At 54.3% G+C, this 15,360-nt stretch overlaps 1 protein-coding gene across 4 annotated transcripts in view; it reads right to left on the minus strand.

The window, feature by feature from the left end:
• The window catches only part of Chst8 (carbohydrate sulfotransferase 8), a 133,696-nt gene that overhangs the window by 25,967 nt on the left and 92,369 nt on the right, over positions 1-15,360 (minus strand). The window lies entirely within an intron of this gene.

Below are 15,360 nucleotides of genomic sequence, written 5' to 3' on the forward strand. Positions count from 1 at the left end.
CATCCCAGCCTCCTGCAGCATAGGCTGGTAGGTACAGGTCTCTGCTGGCTAAGAACCCCCATAGGACCAGCAGGTGCACCCTCGCTGGGGGATTGCTGGGTTTGCTAAAGGAAGCAAGGAGTGATGTCCCAAGAGGCAGGAGGTGCAGAAGACGACACCGCTGGGAACCAGGAGGGTGGGGCTCACTGCTGAGGGCGCTCAGTGAGGGAACAGACCGTGCAGCTGGCTACGGAGGAACGGTTTAGAGAGGAGCACTGCCCTGGGAGACGGACTGACTTAGGGCATGTGGAACGGATCCCAGGAAAGATGCTACTAGGGTGGCTGTCAAAAGCATGGGGGAGAGCAAGCCATGGTCCAACTGCTGTCACAGATGCCGTTGAAGAGCTCGGGGCCCCCAGAGACGACCCTTTTCCCCATCAGGACACTGCAGATTGCCGAGTGTGTTTGTGGGAGCCCTGGCAGTATCCCCCTTTTAGGGAAGTGATAGCATCTAAGAGAGGTTCAAGGCCGAATGTCAAAGACGCCATCGGAGACTCAGACTCACGGACAGGGTCCTGGAACAACCAAAGCCAAGTGGCGAGACTTGGCCATGATAACCAAAGCGCACACACACATTCCAATGCCAGCCCCGGGAGCCCACGAGCAGATGGGGAACCAAACATGCATCTCCAAGGAACAGAGAGAGGGGTCACCAACGGGTAGGGCAAATAAGAGCAAGATTACCATACACGGGTAGGGACGTCGTATGCTATTTTATTGGGGAGAAATCGCTTACATGAGAAACCCATAACCCAGAGTCAGCGCTCCGACAGTCTCTGACAGTCTCCGAGACCCGACCGGAACCCCAAGAGAGCTAGACCTGCCTCTCCTCAGGTCTTATCCCACACCCCGAGTACATGCCTGTGGCCACGCCCAAATGGGCGTGGTCAGCGCCACAGGAGCCTAGTAAGATCTCTCCCTACAAGGGTGCTGTCAATATACACACCAAAAAGAAATTAAGGCAGAGGGCAGACCTCCCGATAAAAAGGCACAGGCCATGTGCCAGACCCAGAACTCAGCGATCTCGACATCTGGAACGTGCACAGCGGTACCTTCCCAACCCCTCCCAGAGGGCCCGCTGTCCCATTTGAGTTCCCTGGGCGAAAGGGAACACTCAACCATTCCTGGAATTTCTGGCCCACACTGAGATTTATACCTGGTTATCTGACCCCTGGGAGCGAGCCCTTGGCTGAGCAGGTGATAAGTGGTCCCCGTGTGGCTCATGCTGGGCTCACACGGTGGCCACTTCTGTGTCCCTGGAGGTATAAGCACAATGGATATCCTTGGTAACTGTCAGGGTCTCCGTGCCCCGGGCCTGTGGATACAAACGATCCCAGTAGAGACTGTCTCATGAAAGCTTAGACAGTGACACTGTATGTTTTGTTTTCCTCATTTATTTATTGAGTGAACAGATGGGAGACATTTCTATTTTGCTCTAGCGTTACTTTCCTGGTTTTGGTGTTTTGAGGCAGGGTCTGTCCAAGCCTTGAACCCTCAATCCTCCCCTTCTTAGGTGGCAGATTACAGGCGTGGGCCACCGCACCTGCTCAATTGGTACTGATATTGTTTTATTCAGCCCCCCCTTTTGATACGGGGTCTCCGATAGCCCATGCTGGTCTCAAACTTACTGTGTAGCTGAGGATGCCCTTGAACTCTTAATCCCCCTGCCTCTGCCTTCCAAGTGCTGGACTTCAGGAGTGTACCATCCAGTTTGTGTGTCATTGGGGGCCAAACCCAGGGCCCCGTGCATACCCACATCTTCAATCTCTAACCATCTCCTTGATGAGACTTCTCAGCTGCACAGTCTGCGATCGCAGGACGCCTAACATGCCACGGGGGAATGATCACCAGGCCTCGTTCAGGAGCTGGGGTTTCGAGCAGAATCGACTTAGGACCATGATTGACAACGAAGGGAAAGCTCTGTCAGAGGCCAGAAGCAGAGTAACTGACCACAAGGCCATCCAACCCAGGCTTAGGCAGGCACCGCAGATCCCAGGGCTGGGGTTCATCAACAGGAAGAAGGAGGCTGTTTTCAGGACCACAGACAGCTACCCTCGTATGGTTTCTTTTTTTTCCCCCCGCCCCGCTCCCCTCCAGGGTCTAACTGACCCCAGGTCCTTGTCTCAGGCAGAGCAGGCCTATGGGAGAGGGAGACATGAAGCTGGTCGTGCCTTCCATCATTAACAACTGATGGGTCCACAACCTCTTCGATGGCGCGGGCCGTTCCTCGTGGTCCTGTTTGTTCAGAAGCCAAGATACGTCCATACAGCATGCCAGGTCCGGGGCCGACGTAAAGCTAATTTGTCTCTAGGGATCTTCAGTCTCTAGTGAGGAAGACAGATGGATGGGCATGGAATAGACTCCAGGGGCCTCGACTAGTCAAGTGATGAGTGTGTGTGTGTGTGTGTGTGAGAGAGAGAGAGAGAGAGAGAGAGAGAGAGAGAGAGAGAGAGAGAGAGAGAGAGAGAGAGAGAGAGAGAGAGAGAGAGAGAGAAGTTCCGGGTATACCCATCATTTGTGTGAGGCTGTGATGAGATGCCCTCCACAAATGACTTAAAAAGAGGATCTTGGTTTCAGAGGACTCATCCCCATGGTGACTTGGTCCCCCACCTCTGAGCTGGTGGAGAGGCAGGGCGTGGTGGTGGAGAGTCCCTGTGCAGTGGGCGGACCTTTCCTTCAGCAAGTGGAGAGCAAGGATCCGTCCTCAGGAACTGACCTCTCCCATCAAGGTCCACTTCCTAAAGTTTCTAGAAACTTTCAATTTAGTGGCGCTAGTTAGGAACTGGGTGTCTATGGGATGGACGCTTCATATTTAATAACACCAGGAGCCTGCCAGTTAGGGTCTGAAGAGGTCTTCTCACCTGCAGGGACTGGGAATTTCTGCTGAAGGCCACAGTGAGGGGAGAGAGGTGTGAGGCTTGCCCATGAGCAAGCCTGAGGTTTTCTACTCCGATATCTTAAGGGTTTCTGGGAGGTACCAGCCCGGGCTCATGTCCCCAACCAATCCCAGGATAAATTGCAGCCACCACAGCAAACTGACTTAGACATGATTTAGTGTGTGTCCTTGTGTGTGACATGCATGGGGGGGCAGAGGTCAACCTCGTGTGTAGTTCATCAGGAAGTCTGCCACCTTGATGGCTTCCTTCCTTCCTTCCTTCCTTCCTTCCTTCCTTCCTCCCTCCCTCTTTCTCTCTTCCTCTCTTTCTCTCTCTCTTTTTCCCTCTCCCTCTCTCCCTCTTTTGAGACAGGGTGTCTCATTGGCTTGAAGCTCATTGAACAGGCGAGACTTGCTGGCCAGAGAGCCACAGAGACCTGTCTGTCTCCATGTCCCCAGGTTGAGGTTACAAGTCCATGCCACCATGGCCAATGTTTTTAAAGTCGGGTTCTGGGGATAGAACTCGTGTCCCCATGCTTGTGTGGGAAGCATTTTTCTGGCTAACCTAACTCTCCAAACTATTTTTTTTAAAAACTTACTTTGCACATTTATTCTCTCTCTCTCTCTCTCTCTCTCTCTCTCTCTCTCTCTCTCTCTCTCTCTCTCTCTCTCTCCCCCCCCAGTGGCAGTGAAAGGGCTCGGCCCTCTCCTGCCATGTGATTCCTGGGGATCATAGTCGGGCTTGTCTGATTCTTCACGATGCTCCTTACTTGCCAGCCGAGACCCCATCAGAGCCTTCGGTTATCTCTTTAGAGATGCCCAGAGACTACACACCACAGGTGAGACTTCCTTTCGCCTCACACCCAGCGTCAGGGGATGCCAGAAAAAACCACGGTGATGTTCAAAAGCCAACGAGCAGAGGCGAGCTGGAGGGAGTGTTCTGGAGGTGCGTGGGACAAACCCTGAATCCCACGCAACACAGAAGCAGACCCATAGTTACACACCCCAAGCACTCCCGGCCCTGAGCACCACCCAGGCCTCCTGCTGGGACCCACAAAATAAACAAGCGGGCTGTCTAATCATTCGCTAACTCCAAGCACATGGGGTAAAACGGGTGCAGTACAGGACTGCAAACGTGGGGTACTTGGGGCTGGCCAGATCCTCTGAGAAGCAAGATAAGCAGCTGCCCAGCCATGATGAGAGGGGGGAGGGAGGAAGGGGAGGAGAGGGGGAGAGAAGGGGGAGAGAAGGAGGGAGGGGGACAGAGAGGGAGAGAAGGAGGGAGAGGGAGAGGGAAGGGGAAGGAGGAAGGGGAGGAGAGGGGGAGAGAAGGGGGAGAGAAGGAGGGAGGGGGACAGAGAGGGAGAGAAGGAGGGAGAGGGAGGGGGAGGGGGAAGGAGGAAGGGGAGGAGAGGGGGAGAGAAGGGGGAGAGAAGGGGGAGAGGAGGGAGGGGGACAGAGAGGGAGAGAAGGAGGGAGAGGGAGGGGGAGGGAAAGAAGGAGGGAGGGGGAGGGAAAGGGAGGGATGAAGGGGAGGAGAGGGGGAGAGAAGGGGGAGAGAAGGAGGGAGGGGGATGGGGATGAGGAGGGAGGGAGGGGGAGGGGAAGGGAGGGAGAGAAGGAGGGAGGGGGAGGGGATGAAGAGGGAGGGAGGGGGAGGGGAAGGGAGGGAGGGAGAGGATTCTTGCTTCTGTGACTTGCAGGGGATGAGTGATGTCCGGGTGTGGCTGTCGCCCTGGCAAAGTGTCCTACTGGTGAAAACTCCATCTTGTGAGAGCAGGGAGAGGCGCTCAGGGTCACGTCTGAGAGCAGGGAGAGGCAGAGGTGGGCTGGTTGGAACTGAAAGCCGACCTGAGTCTCTCAGTCTCCATGAGCGTCCATCATGCTTCGTGCCCCCTCCCCCTCTCCCCCCTGCAGAAGGGAAAGAAGTGATGTCCACAGATTCTCCCGAAGGAGGTGGAGGAGGCTGGCGCCCAATGGTCTCCGTGGACACAGCCGCTGTTAGGAAGCCCTTCCAGAAGGCAGAGGCTATGGGACCCCAGAGCCTTAAGCAGTTGGATGATCTCCTCACCCACACCCTTTCCTCCTTCGTCAGGGGGAAATAGCTCGTGCGCTTGCTAAGGAACTCAGCCCCGACTCCGCAGGCGTCAAAAGAGGACTAATGTCCGCAGCAGGATAAGAGTACAAGGACTCCCGGCTGCACCCTGCTTCATTTGGGGCCACGTCCTCCTTGCTTCCAGGAGGACCGTGACGCTGAAGTGACATGAGAACACACTTAACCCTGCCCAACCTGGGGCCATCTGTTTTGTGACGTTTTTGCCAAAATCCCCGGGGGACGACGGATGACTCCCCGAATCCTCGGATTTCTACGTCTCTTCCATTTTTTTTCCTAATTAATGCAAAGATCAGATGCTGTGAAAAAAATTTCCAGGCAAAAAAAAATTTCCAGGGGCTTCTAACCTGGCCAATGTATGGCTCTACACCCCCACATTGAGCGGGGGCATCGTGGAGTCCCCAGATCAGCCCCAGGAAGTGGGAGGCAGTCAGAGTCCTGGTATGTTTATCTAACACGGAGCTCTAGTTTCGTGTCACTTCCTCATCAAAAACGGTGGGAAAAGGGTAATTGGATTTAAATGTCAAGATGTTCCAAGTGTGGTATGGAAGACACATATCTATTTTCTTGGCTGCATATATATATATATATATATATATATTTGGTTTTATGATGATGAGAACTGCAACCACTTGCTGCTCAAGATGGGAGCGAATTCGTTAGGACTTGAAGAAAAATGCTGATGTCACAACCAAAGGGCCGGCGGGGATGGGGAGGACAAGCTGCAGGGGACAAGAGGGAGAGGGAGAGTGAGGAAGCTTGGCAGGAGACTCAGCTGGGCAGAGGGCACCCTGGAGAGCGGCCAGTGAGATCCCAAAGGAAGACTGGGCTTGGACATGAACCCCGGGAAGACGGCCACACTTCAGGAAGGAGTGCGTCAAGCCTCGAGGGCCCCAAGGACAGTTCTTCTCTGGGAATGCTGTCTTTGTGGCTTTTAAATTTCTTTTGAAAGGTTCGAGTCACGAGTTTGTGCGTCCGTCCATGTGTGGGGATGCACATGGGAGTGCAGGTGCCCACAGAGGCCAGGAGGGGGCGTCAGATACCCTAGAGTTGGAGTTACAGGCTGTTCTGGGCCACTTGACAGGGATGCTGGGAAATGAACTCTGCTCCTCTGCAAGAGCAACCCTCTAAGCCGCTGAGACAGCATCTCTCCAGCCATTTTTTTTTCCTTTCAAGACAGGGTTTCTCTGTGTAACAGCCCTGGCTCTCCTACCCACTCTGTAGACCAGACTGGCCTCAAACTCACAGAGATCTGCCCGCCTCTGCCTCCCGAGCGCTGGGATTAAAGGCGTGCGCCACCACCGCCCAGCTCTCCAGCCATTTTTTTGTGAACAAGATTTTGAAAAAGCTATCAGGGCAGGGAAATGCTCCCCACGGGCTCCCGTGTTTAAACGCTTGCTCTCTAGCAGTAAGCTGCTTTGGAAGGTTGTGGGATCTTTGGGATTTGGGGTATTTGGCTGCTGGATGTGTGTGGGGTGTCACCAATGGCTAGCTCCACTTCCGGCCTTGTTTTTTTCTTATCCTGGTTTACTGCCGTGTGCAAGGTGCCACTGACATGGACCAAACCATTCCAGCCCTCATGACTTTCTTACCACGATGGACTCAAGTCCCCTGAGCCCTAAGCCAAATAAAGTTGTCCTCCCTCAAGTTGCTTCTGCCTCATTTCTTTCTTTTCTTCTTTGTTTTTGTTTTTGTTTTTTTGGTCACAGGATGAAAAGTTAGTATAAGGCACTAGCAGCATATGAGGGGGCACCTGACTCCACCGTTGTTTCAACTGCAACCGTGTCCCCTCCCAGTCACCAGGGCAATTTCCAGTGCCGAGGATGGTTGTGAATTGCTCGGTGGCCGCCCAACACCTGACTGTGGGAGGGACAATGATAGCCCACACATTATTTCACGGACTTCGTTCTAACTGACCACAGAGCCCCAACTTCCAATGTGTAGGGTACGGAGGTGGGGGAGGGGGGTGTAGCCAGGTTGCTATTACTAAACGATTTCTTCAAGGATGGACAAGAGTTTGGACCGGCCATTCCCAGCTGCCCCAAGGGCAGGGGACCACAAAGTGGACATCACCCGGCTTGTCCTGGCAAGTTGGCCATACTGCCTAAGTGCCTTAGGGGGATCCTCTCTCGGTGAAAGTGAGGCCATCATCCCATGGGGGCAGAGGGGCTGGGGGGGTGGGGCTGGCGGCAGGGGGGCAGAGCAGTGAGGAACAAGTTACAGACTGTTGCCAGACCCAACCAGAAAGAAGCCTTTCTGAAGCCACCAGAAGTACCACTCGTCACTCCGGCATTCTGATAGGGAGGCTTGGGAGTGGGGATTGCTGTGTGATTCTGATGTGCAGCCATGGTAACCGTGGCGTGGTCATCTGAAAGAGAATGGCCCCCATAGGCTCCTATGTTTGAATGCTTGGTGGAGCTGTTTGAGAAGGATCAGAAGGCGTGGCTTTGGTGGAGGAGGTGCGTCACGGGGGTGGGGGGTGGGGGGTGGGCTTTAAGGTTTCAAAAGCCCACACCATTCTGTTAGGTCTCTCTGTCTCTCCTGCTTCTGGATCAGATGTGAGCTCTCAGCTACGGCTCCAGCTCCATGCCTGCCTGCCTGCCCGCCTGCCTGCCTGCCGGGCTCCCCTCCGTGATGGTCATGGACTCTAATCCTAGTGGTGAAGCTTCAAATCAAATATTTTCTTTTGCAAGTTGTCTTGCCGGTGTGGTGTTTTTCCACAGCAATAGGAAAGTAATTAACACACCTAGGTTCAGACTCGCCCATCAGCCATCAATATTCATAGCTCATTAAGCGAGGCTCGGGAGTTGGGGCGCAATGGGAACCACGCAGAACTAACAGCGGGTCTGGCGCCATCCACTCCTGGCTGGTTCCCCACTGCTGACTTCCCAAGCCACACCTGACCCTGAAGTCCTCTCCAGTTCCCCTTGCCTCACCCATGGCCCACACCTCAGCTCGGAAAACGCAAACGACACAGACAAAGAAGGCACGCCGCTCGGCCTGGTTGCAAACTTTGGTGTGCGGCCCCGACTTCGGCGGGTCCCAGACGCTGTCTCCATTTGGGTGTCCTCTAAGGGCAGAGAGCTTCTAGACTGGGCTTAGAGTCCGCGGAAGGGGAACCATGCAAAATGTACTCCCAATAGAGAGCCGGTGATGGGCTCCCAGCCCGCCTCCCGGTGCCTGTCATGGTCACCGTAGATCGCTGGCTTTGTCGGACTGTGGTCACCTACGGCCTCTCTCAGCAGGGAGCGGTCAGGGACACCGCTCAGCGGAGGATGAACGGTGTCTCGGAAAACAAGCATCCTTAATTAGAGACACGTGGAAGGGACACCCCAGTCCTTACAGGCACTGATTAGGGGTTGTGCTTTTCTTGGTCGGCCTGAGAGTGCAGTGCGTGCGTGTGTGCATGCGTGTGTGTGTTGCTCTGTGTACAGCAAGTGGGGGATGTCTTGGCTGGAGCCCCACACTCCGCGCCCCCTCACGCATCCACACAATCCAGCAGCCAGGGGGCTAGTTGATACTTAGTCCATTTGCTCTGCTCTCTTCCGGCTCAGTTGCTCTGCCTGGGAGGTGTTCGAAGCCTTGTTTTCCGGACAGACGGACGTGTCAGTCATTCTGTAGGTCAGGCCTCCGCGGCGGCGGCGGCGACGGCGGCAGCAGGAAGGCCACGGGCAGACAGGGGAGGGACCTGTGGCCTGTCCCTTTCTCTTCCATCCCTCTGCAGCCAGAACGTTGGCAGGAATACTCGGATGGCTGGGTTTTCTGATGCAAAGCCAGGCCTGGCACCGCAGCTTGCCAGAAAGCACATGCCTTTAAAAGGATGTCTCTTCTCAACCATGTGGAGAGACATTCCCCTGCGGCTGGCTCGTAACCACTCTCATGCCCTCCTGTCTTTCCACTTGAGGGGCAGCGCTGGGCTGTGCTCCCTGGGTCCAAGCCACCATCTTCTCACGAAGACAGGAGGCCGGCCTTGGAGAGTCTGTTTGATTGGCAAACAGAGGCTTATGAACAGGCTGCAGTGTGACGTGAGGGTCCAGGATGGGGCTCCCAAACGTGACGTGTGACAGCCCGAGGGGTTCTGGGCTCGTAGTCGCACGTTCCTTCGGCTCTGAGGCTGTGGGCATCCTGTGGGTAAGTCTGGTACAGCTGTGCTCCTGTGCAATCCCGGCACAGGGGACACGGGGGACACAGGGGACACGGGGGACACGGGGGACGCAGGGGACACGGAGGAGGCGGAGACGTAGGAGCTGCAGCAGGAGGGTGCTGTGAGGCGTGTTCTCTGCACGACACAGCTGACCCACTCATGAACCCACAGCAAGTGTGGTCACCCGCACAAGACCGGGCCCTTCAGGTCTTCACCGGGGGTGTGAGGGGGCGTCACGTGGTCCCGGCCCTCCCCAAGAAGCTTCGGGTAGTTAATGGTTACCAGGCGGGGAAGAGTCATTTTCTTCAGTAGTAAATCCACTGATGGCCAGTGTGTGCTCCGGTAAATAAACCCACTTTTCAAGTAAACCCCGATTAGACTCAGTGGGACACACACACACTCACACATGCCCACATCCACACAACCCCCCACACCCTCATACACACACACACACACACACACACATGCCCACATCCACACAACCCCCCACACCCTCACACACACACACACACACACACACACACACACACACACACACACACACGAATTCAGGGAGGGGGCTTGTTGGGAAGAAGTGGTTCGTTGTGGGCGGGGAGGGGCTTGGATAAGATCTGACAGTTCCACACACGTATTATATACATTATATACGTGTGTGGAACTGTCAGTACATAAGAGTTGATTTTAGAAGGAGAGGAGAGGAGGAGGGGGTAGGAAAGCCCGAAAGCATAAATTAGTTACACGTGTGATTCACAGACGGAGGAAACAGAGGAGCCGTGCATCTGGGTCTAGGAGTGGTGGGAGCCATAGTTTACACGGATTATGCTCCTGGAGCAGCGGCTCAGCCAGTTCCCTGAAGGCCCGGGTGTTAAAGGCTCAACCCCCAGCGTGCAGCGCTATTGGGATCCTATGGGACCTTTAGGGGGCGGTACTGAGTGGGAGACAGCTAGGTTCTCTGGGGTTGTCCCCCCAAGAGGGTCTGCTGGACCCTAGTCTCTTCTTTCTTCCTGCTTCCTGGCATCTGCAAGGTGAGTGATGTGTCCAGCCTCTCACTGACGTTCGGCCTTGCCGCAGGCACGGAAGCAACGTCCCACGAGCAGGCGTGGTCTAAAACCTTTTCTCATTATGAGCTGATGGTCTCTGACATTCTGCTACACTAGTGGGTTGCCGACTAACACCCTTGGTAATGGGCTCTCGTATAATTAAGAGCTTATCTGGACTTTGCCCCCCGGGTTCCTGATGGGATAGCTGTAAAAACTCCAGTAATTCCCGGATGGAATAGCTCATTATGTAAATGACGGAGGCCACTCGCCAGAAATAACAACCACTTGAAATGGAGAGGATGGTTGTGACTGGGGTTAAGGCGGTCGATAAATCTGGACTACTCACAATCAAACAAAACCCATTTAAAACTCTGGAAAATGGGGCTGGAGAGATGGGTCAGTGGCTAAGAGCACTGACTGCTTTTCCAGAGGACCCACATGGTGACTCACATCTGCCTGTAACTCCAGTTCCAAGGGATCTGGTGCCCCCTTTTGGCCTCCGTGAGCACTGCACACATGTGATACACACACACACACACACACACACACACACACCCCTTCAGGCAAAACATCCATATGCATGAAATAAAACAATAATTAAAAGATGAAAATCTGGACAGCAGGGCTCAAGGGACCTTCCAGGGGAACAGGCTGATGTTCTGGGAGGGACATGAGTCTGGGCTCTGTGGGAAAAGGACAGGGCAGCTTTCTGTTCAGGACTCAACTAGCCTGTGCCCCAGGTAGACCTTTTCTATAAACTGTCATAGTCAGTCACTTTCCAGTTCTTCAGATCTTTCTAACACACCCTTGAACGTGAAGTAGTCATACAAACTCCCCAGTCTGCATCAGCAGCGGGTAGCCTGGAGACCCCTCTGTGGCTGGGGTCTAAAGAAAAAGCCAGTCTTACAGAGGACCCTGTCCTTAACTTGTGGGGTCTGATGTTGACTCCAGGTGGCCAATGTCACGGATTTATTGCAGCCCAGACCAGACGGGTGTGTGTGTGTGTGTGTGTGTGTGTGTGTGTGTGTGTGTGTGTGTGTGTGGCCGGGAACATGTGCTCTGAGGTTCCAAGGGAGAACAAGGATTCCCGTCCCAATGAGAAGACTACGAAGCCTCCAAAGTGGTGAACAAATGACCTTGACCTCATCCTCACAGCAGGGGCGTCTGTGAGCTGCCAGGGGGCTGGTTTTCAAGCTCTCAAAAGAGATTCCGTTACAGTGGGTCCCAGCTCAGAGACTCGCAGGCCAAGGGCACGCAGGGGCAGGGCCTGGCTGGGTGAAGCAGAGTTCAGATAAGGAGAGACCCTCCTTCCCACACCTCAGTCCCTATACCCCCGAGGCGGTGGCAGCTTCCCATGGGGGGGGTGGGTTCTGCACAACCTACAAGTATGTATCAGTGCATCTCACGGAGCTGTGACAAAACAATCCGGCGGGAGCAGTTTAAGGTTGGAAAGGGTTGTCTGGGCTCACAGTTTTGGCTCAGCACAGGGAGGGAGGTGTGGGGGAGGTCTGCGGCCGAGACCGTTCACAGCGTGGTGGAACAGGAGCCAGAAAGTTAGACCAGAATTTCAGGTGAGCCGTAGCCATCTAAAGGCCTGCCCCCTGTGACAGACCTCTGACAGTCCTGTCTCAAAACCGTGCCGGACGCTGGCGACCAAGGGTCCAAATACAAAAGCTAGCGAGGATGGTTTCCATTCAAACCATCATGACACAGCGCTCCAGAGATCTACCCCCACCCCAGCGCCTTATGGAGAACTTGAACCTTGTCTGTGAGCACCACACACCAGAATTTAACCCGGAGCAATGGCGTTTCCTCCCACACAGACTGTGGTCTTCACACTCTCTCTTCTAATGCCCACCGTGACATCTCAAGTAGCTTCTGTCCCAGACAGTCCCACTTGACAACGGTTCACGGACGGCTTTTCAGCCTCAAGGTATTTATTCTTTATTTTTTAACTATGTGAGCGCGTATGTGTCTCATGTAATAGGCACACGCGAGTGCAGGAACCATAGAGGCCAGAAGAGGACATCAAACGCTGGAACCGGAGTTACAGGGGGCTGGGAGTGGCCTGACACGGGTGTTCGGAACCGAACTTGAGTCCTCTTCAAGAGCAGTGCATGCTGCATGCTGCTGAGCTATTTCTCCAGGCCCCTTCCAGCTTTATGAAGGAAGGAAAGCAATATGTATCCTGTGAAGTTTGAATTACTCGTGCTGGGCAGCAGTGGCGGCCTACAGATTTGGCCACATGGTCATTTAGGGGACATAAGTGGCCCTCCATGGCATTCTGGGCTCCTAAGCTAGCGTGCTTGGTAGATTGGGTGCAATGAACATAACTGTAACTTCAGATTACTTCATATACACGATGGGATTTTATTCAGCCATAAAGAAAATACCATGTAGCTTTAAAAAAAAAACGGACGGATCTAGAGGCAATTTTGTTAATACAAGCTAGGCCCAGGCAAAAATCATGTTTTCTCTCATATGCAGAACCATGGCACAAATATCTTACAATTTCAAAAAGCTGAAGATGAAAGAGAAACACTAGCTATATCTAATAAGGCCACACACAGGAAAAAAAAATTGAGGAAGAGTCAGAGTCACTGGCTTCTCTTCCTGACTTCCAATACCCACATGGAGACTCAAGACGAGGTCACTCCAGTGCTATCGGATCTGATGCCCCCTTCTGGTCTCTGGCACACAGACGTCCCGTCAAAACACCAACACACACAGAATACAAACAAGAAAAGCTTCTTGAGGGGAGCAAAGGATTCTGATAGCACCAGATCTCTGAGCAGCAACTCTCAGTCCCCTACAGTGGCCGTTTCTGGGGGCAACTATCTCCTCGGTTCCAGCCCCTGAAACCTGATTTCTTCCTCATTGGTCTCTGCCTGCTGGCTTTCGGGTCGACAGCAGACAGACTTTGTCTGGGAGCATCACTCGGGCAGCGAGCCCTAATCTGGATGCGGAGGGGGGGGGACGGGGACGACAAAACCTGGACCTCCAGGACAGGTGACTGGGTGACTCCAGAATCTTTCCAGTTGTGGTGGGTTCCGTGTGACACTGCCTCACTTTGAGCTGAGGAGGAGCTGCGTTACCTGTACGCCCTTTCCCTAGGCATTGTTTTCAGAAAATTTCTCCCAAGCGGTCTCTCGATCTCATCCTTGCTAAACAGCCCCCTCCGTTTCTTCACACGGTAGCCAGGGTAACCTCATACATTTGAGATGCCACCAAGAGGAAGGTTTTATTTCTCCCAGGATGCCCCAACACAAAAGGGAAAAAGCAGCCTGGCCTTTTAGGGTACCTTTCAACATCCTCCTGAGGGACCAAGACTCTAGATCATGGGTCTGTCTGGGGATACACTGGAGCCGTATCCAAACCACAGCAGATGTGGTTGTAGGAAAAAAACCAACAAACTACCACCAACAAACCAGCCATTCCCAGGGGGCTAAAAGCCTCCTCCTCCTCTTGTCTATAGATGCCATCCTAAAGCAGCATCTGTACCAACTGAGGACACGGGGAAGTTTAGCTAGACAAGACTGTGTGCATTATCTGGAATTTGCCAAGGCGCCCTGGGTTTGTTGCATCTACCTGAAAGAGGAGCTATTAAAATAGTCTGAGATGAGGCAGGTTGGGGTCTAGAGCAAAAATAACGTAAAATCTGTACTAGAAATAAAGAGCGCTCCATCTGCCGTGCCAGAACCCACGTGAGCTGCCACGAGCGTGGCTACGAGCCTGCCACGGAACTTAATGCACTTGCTGGGGTCTCGACGCTCCGTTCATAGCAGCCCCCTGTTGGTGTTCTGATTGTCCACAGCCTGCCCGTGGCTCAGCCATCCCATCTGGTTGGGTTGGAGGAGAATACCAAGCCGGAGGAGGCACGGCCTCTCTCTCCATCCCAAAATAGCCGGACTGAGTTTTGGGCTCAACAAAGTAATGGAGTCCAGGGAAAATGGTCACCGTGAGGGTTGCGAGGGTTATACAAACAGCCTAGAATCTGGAAGGCAGCCACCAGCCCTGCTCCTGCAGAGGCTTCCCCAGGGAGCAGATCCACTTGGCACCTGGTCACAGTAATTACCGCTGAACTTTGAAACCTAACGCAGCAAAACCACAAATATTTAGCATGTGCTCCTGCTCCCCAGAGGCCCCGGGGGGGGGGGGGGACAAGAGCAAACGGCTGGATTCACAACACGAGCTCCCAAGTCTGTTCACAAAACAGATTAATACAGAAGCCAGCCAATGGGAGCCACAGTGCTTCAGGAAGCTTCGAGGCCCAGCTCTTGGCTCCTGGAAGTCCACCCTGACTCCATGGCAACGGCAGGTGCCCGGACTCATGTTACTCACCCTCAGTCTGGTAAGGGCCAGAAGCACGCACATTCTGCACATTAACACAGGCTATCACCCCTGCTCCCCGGTGGGCGTGGCATGGCAGAGGGCACCATGGGAGCCTGGTCTAGCCCGCCTTCAGCACAAGCTGTGAGGTTGCTCTGGGACCCAGCGGCACGTTGGTGGACTCCTCGAAGGGCGTGTGTGAGGTACCTGGTTCTTCCCACGCCAGGGGCATAAAGTCAGCCCGTGGGCAGTGGTATGGAAAATACAGAGTATTGGGAGAACATCCCAACCGTAGGATGCACCCAGGGGACCATCAGTGAGGAAGTGGAGGAAGGATAGGGATGGACTAGACCCGGCTCCATCCTGCCTCCTGTCTAGGAAGGATCTCCGAGGTCCAAAGGCTTGTCACACCTCGAGGCTAACGCCTCACACTGAAAGGGTTCAGATCCAGAGCCCAGCGTGCCCAGGCCTCAGGGCAGAACAGAGTCGCTCAGCTTAGATCTCCACTTCCCACCAAGAGCGCAAGAAAGTTCCGGCTCCTGCAAGCGACCTTCATACGTCATCCTGGCTGCTTCCCACTGGGCCAGAAGAGAAAGGACCACCCCCACCCCCACTCCCCCACTCCCCGGGCAGAGCCCTGAGTGGCTTCGTCCTCAGAGTTCCCTGTGCTCCCAATGACTCTTCCCCCGGCACCATTACTCCCCATGACCAGATCCTGGACCAGCTGCTCTGACCCGAGCCTTCCTGAAGCAGACAAGAGGGGGCAGGGAATGCCAGGTCCAGAGAGGAAGCCATTCTCCTGGCCCAACTCTCGTCACCT

Source organism: Mesocricetus auratus, unplaced genomic scaffold, assembly GCF_017639785.1.
Source record: "Mesocricetus auratus isolate SY011 unplaced genomic scaffold, BCM_Maur_2.0 Super-Scaffold_100046, whole genome shotgun sequence".
Lineage (NCBI taxonomy): Eukaryota > Metazoa > Chordata > Mammalia > Rodentia > Cricetidae > Mesocricetus > Mesocricetus auratus.